General features: G+C 40.5%; 1 protein-coding gene and 1 pseudogene across 6 annotated transcripts in view; both read left to right on the top strand.

Moving 5' to 3' along the window:
• Window positions 1-12,851, top strand: part of GALNT13 (polypeptide N-acetylgalactosaminyltransferase 13) — a 656,510-nt gene that overhangs the window by 308,351 nt on the left and 335,308 nt on the right.
• Window positions 496-1,588, top strand: LOC526988 (syndecan-3-like; annotated as a pseudogene).

Genomic DNA, 12,851 nt, shown 5'->3' with positions numbered 1-12,851 from the left:
AAGAATGGATAGCGTCTGAGTGAAGGGAAGGGTCCTTCACATGGGGGCCAGCCTGTTTAAGGTTTCATAGCCAAGTCAGATCTTCAGGATATCAGTGTATGAGGAGAGTCCACGTGGGATGAGTAGGTTTCTATGCAGGAGCTGGCTTAGGGCAGGATGTTGGATCCTCAGTAAGTTGAGGGGGCCACAGGACTAGAAAAGGTCAGGTTTCCAAAGAAATCCCAAAGAAAGGCAATGCCAAAGAATGCTCAAACTACCAATTGCACTCATCTCACATGCCAGCAAACTAATGCACAAAATTCTCCAAGCCAGGCTTCAATAGTATGTGTACTGTGAACTTCTACATGTTCAAGCTGGATTTAGAAAAGGCAGAGGAACCAGAGATCAAATGTCCAACATCTGTTGGATCATTGAGAAAGCAAGAGAGTTCCAGAAAAACATCTACTTCTGCTTTATTGACAATGCCAAAGCCTTTGACTGTGTGGATCACAACAAACTGTCATAAGGACCACTGGCGTAAGTAGGCTTCTGCCTCTTCCACTGACCACAGTGGCCACAGCCTACGGGCCACCACCCCAGCGGTGCCCTCACCTCCCACCATAGTGGCTGTCTTGGACACAGAGGCCCCCAGCTCCCAGGCTGGTCAGCACAGCTACCTCCAGGCTAAGGGCCCTTCCTAGACCAGCTACCACCCAGAAGCCTGACATCTCTGAGAAGAGCACCCTGCCCCTGGGGACCACTGCCCATGGACCCATGGAGGTGGCTCAGACCCCAACTCCAGAGTCCTTCCCGACCACCATCCGGGATAAGCCAGAAATGCCAGCGAGCGGGGGACCCAGTGGGGACTTTGAGCTGTCAGAAGAAGAGACCACACAGCCAGACACAGCCAATGAGGTGGTGGCTGTGGGTGGGCCACAGCCAAGCTATCACCTCTACCTGGGATGCTGCCCGAGGGTGCCCACCCAGGCCCTGGCCTCCTGGACAGTGTTGTTGACTCAGGCAGCTCAGGGGCTCAGCTTTCCCAGAAGAGCATCCTGGAGTGGAAGAAGGTGCTTGTAGCTGTGATCATGGGTGGGGTTTTAAGTGCCCTCTTTGCTGCCTTCCTGGTCACACTGTTCATCTGTGGCATGAAGAAGAAGAACAAGGGCACCTACACGTTGGAGGAGCCCAATCAGGCAAGCGTCACATACCAGAAGCCTAACAAGCAAGAGGAGTTCTATGCCTAGTGGAGCCAGAGTACCTCCCTGTAGCCTCAGGGCCACCCCTAATCCAGTCCCTGGCCTAGCACCACCAGCCCTGGCCTGGGACTGGGCCTAGGGGACATCCTGGCCCCACTTCATCTATGCCACCCTCCTGAGGTCTGCTCTGACTGCCAGCCTCACACAGCTCTTCCCCAATGGACAGGGGGCACTGCCATCTGCTCCAGACTGTGCCCTTAGGAGCTCATCACTTGTTCCACATACTCGTCCCCCAACCACCAGCTTGGGGCTTTAGGACCTCACATCAGATGGACAGGAGGAAGGGAACTCCTGATTTGCTGGTAGATGAAGGGGTGGAATTTCAGCCCCAGCCTGGCCCGACAGGGCTGCCTGAGGTTTCCTTTTGGAGGCAGAGAGGCACTCGGCTGGTTTCCAGGACAAGCATTTGGCAAGCTCAGCCCTTAAAATCACTGGGACACTGCACCCTGGTGCTCCTGTCCCAGGCTCACTCTCTGCCTGGGTGAGACAGCACCCCTCACCCACCAGCCTGTTTTGTCCTGGCCTTTCTGGGATTGTGGGGTCATTTCCCTCACCTCTGCTCAATGCATACACAACCACAGGCTTCAGTTCCTTCCTGGTCTACCCCAGCTTCCTGAGAGTGGCTCTGGCAGCCGCTTGTGAGAAGGGGCTTGCACCTCCTTCTTCCTAGTAGATTCTGCACAGACACCTTCTCTCACATGGTTACACATATTGTCACACACAAAGAGAAAAGCACACAATAACAAAATCACATGCAATCTTGACCACCTAGCTAATCCAGATATGTCACAGACACATTCTTCCAAAGATGTTTATTCTCATATATTTATTATGTGCCCCCTACAAATGCTTATGGAAATGCAAGTACTAATCACCATAACCTAATGGTTAAAAAAAGAAAAAAACCCCTGAACATTCAGAAACTAAGATCACTGCATCTGGTCCCATCACTTCATAGCAAATAGATGGGAAAACAGGGGAAACAGTGACAGACTTTATTTTGGGGGGCTCCAAAATCACTGCAGCCATGAAATTAAAAGATGCTTGCTCCTTGGAAGAAAAGTTGTGACCAACCTAGACAGCATATTAAAAGCAGAGACATTGCTTTGCCAACAAAAGTCCATCCAGTCAAAGCTATGTTTTTTCCAGTAGTCATGTATGGTTGTGAGAGTTGGACTATAAAGAAGGCTGAGTGCTGAAGAATTGATGCTTTTGAACTGTGGTGTTGGAGAAGACTCTTGAGTATCCCTTGGACTGCAAGGAGATCCAATCAGTCCATCATAATGGAAATCAATCCTGAATATTCACTGGTAGGACTGATGCTGAAGCTGAAATTCTAATACTTTGGCCACCTGATGTGAAGAACTGACTAATTTGAAAAGACCCTGATGCTGGGAAAGATTGAAGGCAGGAGGAGAAGGGGACGACAGAGGATGAGATAGTTGGATGGCATCACCGGCTCAATGACATGAGTGCGAGTAAACTCTGGGAGTTGGTGATGGACAAGGAGGCCTGGTATGCTGCAGTCCACGGGGTAGCAAAGAGTCAGACACGACTGAGTGAGTGAACTGAACTGAAGGTGATGGGGGGCTGCTGGGTGGCAAGGTAGTCCAGAACTGCAGGCCAGAGCAGGATAGAATGACAGGAAGCTGGCCACATAGGGTTGGGGAGGCACCCTACGCTGAGTTTCAGAAATCATGTGTAGTGGGGAGAAGATGGCAGAGGGGATGGAAGATTGGTTTCATACAGTGGGATTGATTGAGCAAATCAGGATACTTGCTGTCAAAAAGGAAGATAAAACATGGAAAGGAAATTTTAGAATGAACCCTGTGGAATTAAAATGGAGCTGGGAATATCAATATTGACTTCTAAGTTCTATTATAGAAAGAATAACAGATTAAAACATTTTTAAAATAGTGTTTCCACGCATTATATATGTTTGAGTATGTGTACACACACATACCACACACACAGATATTCCTATACTTCTGTCCACTGAGAGGGCTTGGAAACAATGACATCCCAATAACAGTGAGCACTCCTGCACCTATATCTTGAATTTCTTAATAAATCTACTGGAATCAGATCCTTAGAGAAATGCCTGATTGCTATCTTGGGTCAGTGGACATATGAGTGACTTTAGAACATCTTGTACCTGAGAGCATAATGAATGATGGAGGATATAGAAGCCAAGGTACAGGGGCTCCAACAAACCAAATTTGGGACAAATTGAGCATCAAAATAAATAATGATGTGGATGAATTACAGACTAATGAAAAATAAGATTCCATTAGTCTATATTGCTATGAATAAATGAATGAGAAACATTTTGGTGAGCAATGGGACATCTAAACAGCTTTAACAGTCTTCTGAACAAAGATAGTTAATTACAAAGCTAAAATAAAGGACACTGTCTTAAGTGATAAAAGTGAACACTGTCAGCAATACAATGAGTCAAAATCCTGCCCCACCTGATACTGTGTAGCATCTTATTCGATATTCCTGACAGAGATGCATAATTTGAATCTAATCATGAGAGACATTAAACATATCTGCACTGAAGGACATTCAGCAACAACATCAACAACAAAAACTGGTCGGTAAACTTGCAAATGTCAAGGTCATGGAAGTTGAGGACTGGCAGAGTTTGAAGAGCCTAATGAGACATGACAGTCACATGCAACTCATGCATTTGAACTTGAGCCTTTTGCTGTAAAGGCATTACTAGAACAATTGGTGAAATCTGACTAGTCTGAGGATTAAATGGTAGGAATGGATCAATTCTAATTTATTAATTTTAATTGTTATATTGTAGTTTTATAAACTACATATCCTTATTTCCAGAAAGTTCTTAAGTATTGAGGTTGATGGCTCATTATGTTAGTAACTGAATTTCTTTTGTGCTATTGTGTTATTTTTAATTACATTTTATTGGAGTACAGTTGCTTTACAATGTTAGTTTCTGCTGTACAGCAAAGTGGACCAGCTATAAGTATACATATATCTGCCCCTCGCCATTTGCATTTCTTTTCCATTCAGGCCACCATAGAGCATTGAGTATTATTCAGTAGGTTCTCATTGGTTACTTATAGAGTTTTTGAGAAAGTAATTTTTTAAAGTCTGAATTGAAGATGGGTTGTTTTTACAGCAGGTTTATTAGTGAGTATTCTTGGGATTTGTATCTTTGGGCAGGAAGAGAAATAAGCAGGATTGTGCAGATGGAAAATCCCAGTAGTTTGCTGATAAATGTTTAATATATGGTTCTCTGAAATAATAATGATATTTTTAAAGTCCTGATTTATATTGTTTGTTCTTTCCCATAGTGAAAATACTCTTATTGTGGCAGATTTTAAGATACATACTTGGCATCACTGACTGTAATGCACAGATCAGCTCTAATATGCTGGTACCAACCAGCTCCAGCACGTCATTGAGTTGAGCTGTGATGTCTGAATAGAAGCTTCAGGCAATCCTATGGGGGAGAGTTTGAAGATAGAATGCACGTTTAAAATGGTCCCAGATTGGCACAAGTGGGCCGGGTCACTGACCCATGGACTGACCCACCACTGGATACAGGTACCTTAGGAAGAAGGCACACCACTGAGAAAATTATCTCTCTTCCCTCAACACAGTCTTGAAAGCCAGCCTGGCAATTGAGGTGTTTTCTGGCCGCACTCAAGTGGTTTAGATGTTTGTGTATTTGCTTCCTGCCCTGGTTGAAGAATCTAGGGAGTGCGTCATAGCACCCATTATGTTCAGTGATGAATCCTCATACCTGGTTTTTAACCAGATTCAACCAACCTCATATTTGGTTCTTAACCAAATTCATAAGAAATTGCTTCCCAGGTGGGGCAGTGGTAAAGAATCCACCTGCCAATGCAGGAGACATAGGAGATGCAGCTTCCATTCAATCTCCTAGAATAGGAAATGGCAACCCACTCCAGTATTCTTGCCTGGAAAACTCCATGGACAGAGAAGTCTGGCAGTCCATGGGGTCATAAAGAGACAGAGACAACTGAGCACACACACACACACACACACATGAGTGTGTGTGTCTTTAAAAATCTCATTCTCAACTCTGTATCTGCTCACACCATATCAGGCCTTCCAATAAATTTTATTTAAAACTCTTAACTAGTCATTAAATGAAGTTAAAAACAAAACAATTATGAAAGATAAGTGTTAACTTCTGATGAATCTTTATAAGTATAATGGATAATCTGGAATTTATAGAAAAAACAATTTTGTTTCTGTTTGGAAGTAGCTTTTTCCAATGATCTTTATGTCCATAGTGTTTCATTAAGTTATATTCCCCTGTCTGTCTGTATGTATGTCTACATCCAAATCCCCAGAACCTGTGAATATCATCTTGTATAGCAAAAAGGACTTTGTGGATGTAATTAAGTATATATTGAGATGGGGAGATTATCCTGGATTATGTGTGTGGTCCCAGGGTAAGAGGGTGCAGGAAGAGTCAGAGTGAGAGAGGAGGCCATGTGATAATGGAAGCAGAGACTAGAGGGATGCAGTTTGACTGTGGAGGGAGGTTTACAAGTCAAAGACTGCAAGACCCTTTCCAGGCTAGAAAAGGCAAGGAGGTGGGTTCTCCCCGCAGAGTCTGCAGAAGAAGCCAGCACTGCTGACACCTTGACTTCAGCCTAATAAAACTTAATTTCAGATTTCCAGCTTCCAGAACTCTAAAAGGATACATTTGTGCTGTTTTAAGCCACTATATTCATGTGATTTGTTACAGTAGCCAAAAGACAATGAAAATACCAACTTACCCTAGTTCAGTTCAGTTCAGTTCAGTCGCTCAGTCGTGTCCAACTCTTTGCGACCCCATGAATTGCAGCACGCCAGGACTCCCTGTCCATCACCAACTCCCAGAGTTCACTCAAACTCACGTCCATGGAGTCGGTGATGCCATGAGTCCCAAAGGTGTTCTTCTAGGTTTGCAAAATCTGTTTAAGGTTTACAAGGACTTGAGATGCTGATTGTAGCTGATACACAACTTTCATGGTATAGAAGCAGTTCTCCAGGTTGACCTTTGTACCAACAAGTTTTCTTTGGTTTCAAGGATGAGAAGCCATTTATAACTGAAATAAATGGTAAATATATTTATAGTATATGAGGTAACGCACTCCATGGGAAGAGGAAGAAGTGAATGTCTGAATGTGTAGGAACCCAAGTGTATCTAGAGATCTGGGGAGCAGAAGCAAAACTTCTAGAATGAATGAAGTCACCTAACTCTTGGGCAATCCAAGATTCAGACTCCAAAAACCGTTTTTTGTATTGTCTGACTTGAGTCACAGAAAAGCTGTAGTTTTCTTTGCTTATTTTTTTAATTAACTTTTATTGGAGTATAGTTGCTTTACAATGTTGTGTTACTTTCTACTGTACAGAAAATGAATCAGCCACATAAGTACATATATCCCCCCCTCTTTTGGGCTTCCTTCCCATTCAAGTTGCGACAGTTCATTAAGTAGAGTCCCCTGTGCTATACAGTATGTTTCAATTAGCTACCTATTTTATACATATTATGAATAGTGTATATAGCCAAGACATGGAAGCAACATAGATGTCTATCACAGAGGAATAGGTAAAGAAGATGTGGTATGTACACAATGGAATATTACTCAGCCATAAAGAAGAACAAAATTGGGTCATTTATAGAGATGTGGATTAACATAGAGAGTGTCATACAGAGGGAAGTAAGTCAGAAGGAAAAAGATGTATTTTTAACTGATAGGTCCCCAAGAATATGATCAATGAGAATGTATACGATATTCTGGATAGCTATCCACTTGGTTAATGGTGGCCAAATATTTGATTGACTCAAGTCTATACCTACTGCCTGGAATAATTATTAACAGCCCAGTATGGACAATAAATCTCATAGTTATTATAACTCTACCACCCCTGCCAGAGAGGCAGCATAGCATAGTGGCTAATGACACAGATTTTTTCTCTCATCTGTAATATGAAAATAATAATAATGCCTATATTTTAAGATTGTGAGGAGATCTGAATGAGCTAAATATGCAAAAATAGATATACTAAAGTACTGGAACAATATCTGGGTATTATTACATTTTCCTTGTGATGTCATTTTATATTTTATAAAAACATGGAGAAGGAAATGGCAACCCAATCCAGTATTCTTGCCTGGAAAATCCCACGGATGGAGAGGCCTGGTAGGCTACAGTCCATGGTATCGTAAAGAATTGGACATGACTGAGCGACTTCACTTTCACTTCACTTTCTGCTTTATTGATTGCACCAAAGCCTTTGACTGTGTAGATCACAACAAACTGTGCAAAATTCTTAATGAGATGGGAATACAAGAACACCTTACCTGTCTCTTGAGAAATCTGTATGCAGGTCAAGAAGCAACAGTTACTTCTGTTGCTTGGACGTAACATGGACATGGAACAACAGAATGGTTCCACTGGGAAAGTAATATGTCAAGGCTGTATATTGTCACCCTGCTTATGTAACTCATATGCAGATTACATAATGAGAAATGCAGGGTTGAATGAAGCACAAACTGGAATCAAGATTGCCGGGAGAAATATCAATAACCTCAGATATGCAGATGACACCACACTTATAGCCAAAAGTGAAGAGGAACTGAAGAGCCTCTTGATGAAAGTGAAAGAGGAGAGTGAAAAAGCTGGCTTAAAACTCAACATTCAAAAAACTATATCATGGCATCCAGTCCTATCAGTTCATGGCAAATAGGTCAGGAAACAACAGAAACAGTGACAGACTTTATTTTCTTGGGCTCCAAAATCACTGCAGATGGTGACTGCAGCCATGAAATTAAAAGATGCTTGCTCCTTGAAAGAAAAGCTATGACCAATCTAGACAGCATATTAAAAAGCAGAGACTTACTTTGTTGACAAAGGACCATCTAGTCAAAACTATGGTTTTTCCAGTACTCACGTATGGATGTCAGAGTCGGACCATAAACAAAGCTGAACGCGGAAGAATTGATACTTTTGAACTGTGGTGTTGGAGAAGACTCTTGAGAGTCCCTTGGACTGCAAGGAGATCCAACCAGTCCATTCTGAAGGAGATTAGCCCTGAATATTCATTGGAAGGACTGATGTTGAAGCTGAAACTCCAATACTTTGGCCACCTGATGTGAAGAGCTGACTCATTTGAAAAGACCCTAATGCTGGGAAAGATTGAAGGCAGGAGGAGAAGGGGACAACAGAGGATGAGATGGTTGGATGGCACCATCGACTTGATGGACATAAGTTTGAGCAAGCTCCAGGAGTTGGTGATGTACAGGGAAGCCTGGCATGCTGCAGTCCATGGGGTCGCAAAGTGTCAGACACAGCTGAGGGACTGAACTGAACTGATTATTACATTTTCCTTGTGATGTCATTCTATATTACCCCTAAATGATTAAATAATAAAATGACCTTGTAATAAATTCCGACATAAAAATATCCAGCACAGAAGGTTAAAAGGAAGAAAAATTTGATTTAACAGATGACAGTTGCAGAACAATTTGTGTAGTTTTGTTGGAAAATCTTTGGATTCAGAGGCTTTTTTCAACTCCAAAATGGAACAAGCAGTAGTTGCACCTTGGGTATTTTACTTCAACTTTCTTAGCCTCTCTTTTCTCAATTGTTCAGTTGTTGATCAAAAATAATACTTTAAATCATAAAGTATCTGGTTGGCCTTCTTAGACACTCAGCTATGTTAATTTCCTTTTCCTGGCTGAAAGAAGTGACTACTAAGGTTAGAAATTCTTTGCACAATGAACAACTATATAGAGGGCTTGGAAGGAGTCTTCTAAACTTTCCTTCCCATGCAGAGGAACTCCAACCACTCCTTAAAAAATTCTCAATCACAGAGTAGGATGAGAAGAGTTAATCCTATACCTGCTATTCTAGGAACTTGTCCTCAATCCCACTTGCCTCCTACCATTTCTCTATAACTTGAAACATACTAATGTATAATATCTACTTTGTCATTTTCATGCTTTCAGTCTATAAAATGGTTCCACAAGCTATATTTCAAAGGAATTTCAAAACAGCACACCAGTTCCCAAGTCAGATAGCAATCCCATTTCACAGATGGGAGAACCAAAATTCAAAGAGGTTAATTGACTTGACAGATAATATAGTGTATAACTGGAAGATATGGGCAGGCTATGAAGCTATTTTCTTGACTCCAAAGTGTCTGTCTATTTTGAACACTCTGAGGTCCTTGACTTTGAAATAGAAGCTTATGTCTTATTAAGGCAAGCACCAGTGAAGTAGGAACACGTAAGTGCTAAACTGTTTCTCAGCTTCACAGCTTGTTTTATCAGCTATTTTGAGATTATTCCACTTGACAGTTTACTTCTGGCCTGCTATGAATCACTAATTATATAATCCATTTGTGGAAATGATAGTAAATTGTGGGTGATGATAACTTTGCTAGAAGTTTCTTATTAATTAGTTGCCCTCACTTTCCATCTGATACTTCATTGTTTTAGTAGACATTATATTTGTGTTTAATACACTGTGAAATACACAAATGCCTACATATACATACAATGTTAAGCAAATGAGTTTTTACTTTACTTAACCTCCAGTTTGAGTATCAACTATGAATCTGGATTCCTAAAAGTTGTATTTTATATAACTTAAAATAATTGTTTGGGTCAGTTTCAAATGACCATTCCCAATGAAAATCTTCTTTGAACTTAAATTAGATAGGCCTAACTGGTACAAGTTCACAGTGTATGATTTTCTTAGCTTGTCATATTCAGGAAGGGAATTTAAGATACCTTGAAACTGTGCAGACTCAGTATCTTCACTGATAGATTGAATGATTGAAGGGTAGCTAGATGATACATCAGTATCTGCAAAACTTTTATCACATACTAGTGTCCATGTTAAGGGGATGTGGAGTGGGGCAGTTACAATCAATGTCTGAGCTAGGATGCACAGCCCAAGCCTAGAGCACATCTGTGGGGCCACACAGAAAGCAGATACCAATCTGTAGTGTGAAGAAGGCTGAGAAATAAGGGAAATATGGGATGTAGGGAGTACTATTAAGTAAGAAATTCAGAGAAATAAATTTTAGGACTGTCTAAGCTTTCATACAGTTCTGTGGGCATGTTGGAAAGGATTTAATGGAGTAGCACACGTAAAACTTGAAAACTTGTCTAAAATAATCCTTTCCAGTCAAAGGATGTTTTTAACCAAAACCAGTAAAAATGTTTGGCTTTTATTAGATTTCCTTGATGGCATAACTTACATATTTTATCCTCTATGTAAGGTGACTTTTCCGGTACAAACGTTTTAGATTTGAGATTGAGAATAAAGCTGAAACTTTTGGGAAATTCTAAGCAATTGTGAAAATGAGATTTTATTTTGTTCTTTATATCTCTCATTTTTTATTATTGACTATAATATATCATCACCATACTTTTCTGGCTGCATATCTATTATCATAAGGAAATGTTTTTAGTCTTGGGGAAATAAGATTCTTCTTGTCATATTACTTCCGATACACTTGAATAAAAAGTCTCTCCTTATTAAAAAGATATTTATCATGAGTTCTTATGAAAACTTGAGCTGATATTATTTGATTTTAATTTGGTTGTAATAATGATTACCTTTTTCCTTAGCAAATAGTGTTAATATTTCCTATCATTTTGTTAGTTTGACTAGAGAAGTTGTAAATTCAGTATTTGAAAAGAACTCGTGAGCCAAACTTCTGCATATTCATACCAAAAAAATCTCTGACATCATTAGGAATTTAATAATTTGAAACTTTTTACTTTTAACTTCTCACTTTTTGAGGAAATTTGTTTTATGCAGTAAATATATCTGGGTGTGGAATAGCTAACCTGTTAATATTAGTTATTCTCCTGATCAGTACTCTGGTCAAATCAATCCCTATAAAGGGACTCACATTGTTGATATGGGCATGACACCTTGACATATGGAGGTTCATTCAGAAAGACCTGGGTCTATTGTCTGAATAGTCATATGTCTAAAGTACACACCAAATATAAAAGTAATCAAACAGCAGGAATGAGAACTATTCTAGATGGAATATTTCAAGACAGTGGATCCTTTGGGCTAACTTGGAACAGGAAAAATATTTTTGCCAAGTTCTTAGGCTTTCTTAAACTTGAGGTATCAAGGATTCCTTTGGATATCTGGTTAAACACATGGGTCCTTTCTCAGAATGTACAAAATATGAAGAGGAAAAAGAAGTCAGTTAGATAGAAAAATACTCACCAAACTATTTTAAAATAAATTTTGTAATAGGATAATATGTGCTGCCATATTACTACTGTCTTAAGATACTTTTAATAAAACTACCACAATTTCAAAATAGTGCTAAGTATAGATAATTCCAGATACCTGCAATTATGATAGGCTTATGAAAGTATTTGTGAGTACTATTAGTGTCAAAGTCACAGGTACTATAATATGTTCATAGTTTGTTACTTATATTTATGATTAGTAAATGCTGGGTCTCATTTGGAAATGTGCATATCCAAGTTTATGAACCTCTGATTTATATCCATAGACTCCTTTTGGAGTAATAGAAACCCACAATAGGAAACTTTGTGTAAGTTATTCCTCTGAGAGGTGGTTCAGTCACTCAGTCATGTCTGACTCTTTCCAGCCCCATGGACTGTAGCATACTAGGCTTCCCTGTCCTCCACTGTCTCCTAGATTTTGCTGTAACTCATATCCATTGAATTGGTGATGCTATCCAACCATCTTATCTTCTGCCATCCCCTTTTCCTCCTGTCTTCAATCTTTCCAGCATCAAGGTCTTTTCCAATGAATCAGTTCTTCACATCAGGTAGACAAAGTACTGGAGCTTCAGCTTCAGCATCAGTCCTTTCAATGAATATTCAGGGTTGATTTCCTTTAGGATTGACTGGTTTGATCTCCTTGCAGTCCAAGGGACTCTCAATAGTCTTCTCCAGCACATTTCAAAAGCATCAGTTCTTAGGCGCTCAACCTTCTTTATGGTCCAGCTCTCACATCTGTATATGACTACTGGAAAAACCATAGCTTTGACTAGATGGACCTTTGTCAGCAAAGTGATGTCTCTGCTTTTTAATACGCTGTCTGTGTTTGTCATAGCTTTTCGTCCAAAGAGCAACTGTCTTTTAATTTCATGCCTGCAGTCACCATCTGCAGTGATTTTGGAGCCCAAGAAAATAAAGTCTGTCACTGTTTCCCCCTATTCCCCATCTGTTTGCCATGAAGTGATGGGACTGGATGCCACAGTCTTAGTTTTTTGAATGTGGAGTTTTAAGCCAGCCTTTCACTCTCCCCTTATATCCTCATCAAGAGGCTCTTTAGTTTCTCTTTGCTTTCTATCATAAGGATTATGTCATCTGTATTATCTAAGGTTATTGATATTTCTCCTGGCAATCTTGATTCCACCTTGTGGTTCATCCAGCCCAGCGTTTCTCATGATGTACTGTCCATATAAGGTAAATAAGCAGGGTGACAACATACAGCCTTGATGTACTCCTTTCCCAATTTTGAACCTGCCCATTGTTCTATGTCCAATTCTAAGTGTTGCTTCTTGACCTGCATACAGTTTCTTGGGAGACAGGTAAGGTGGTCTGAT

This window comes from Bos taurus, chromosome 2 (genome assembly GCF_002263795.3).
Source record: "Bos taurus isolate L1 Dominette 01449 registration number 42190680 breed Hereford chromosome 2, ARS-UCD2.0, whole genome shotgun sequence".
In the NCBI taxonomy this organism is placed as follows: Eukaryota; Metazoa; Chordata; class Mammalia; order Artiodactyla; family Bovidae; genus Bos; species Bos taurus.
The sequence above is the reverse complement of the archived record's forward strand: the minus strand, read 5'-3'. Positions and strand labels throughout refer to the sequence as shown.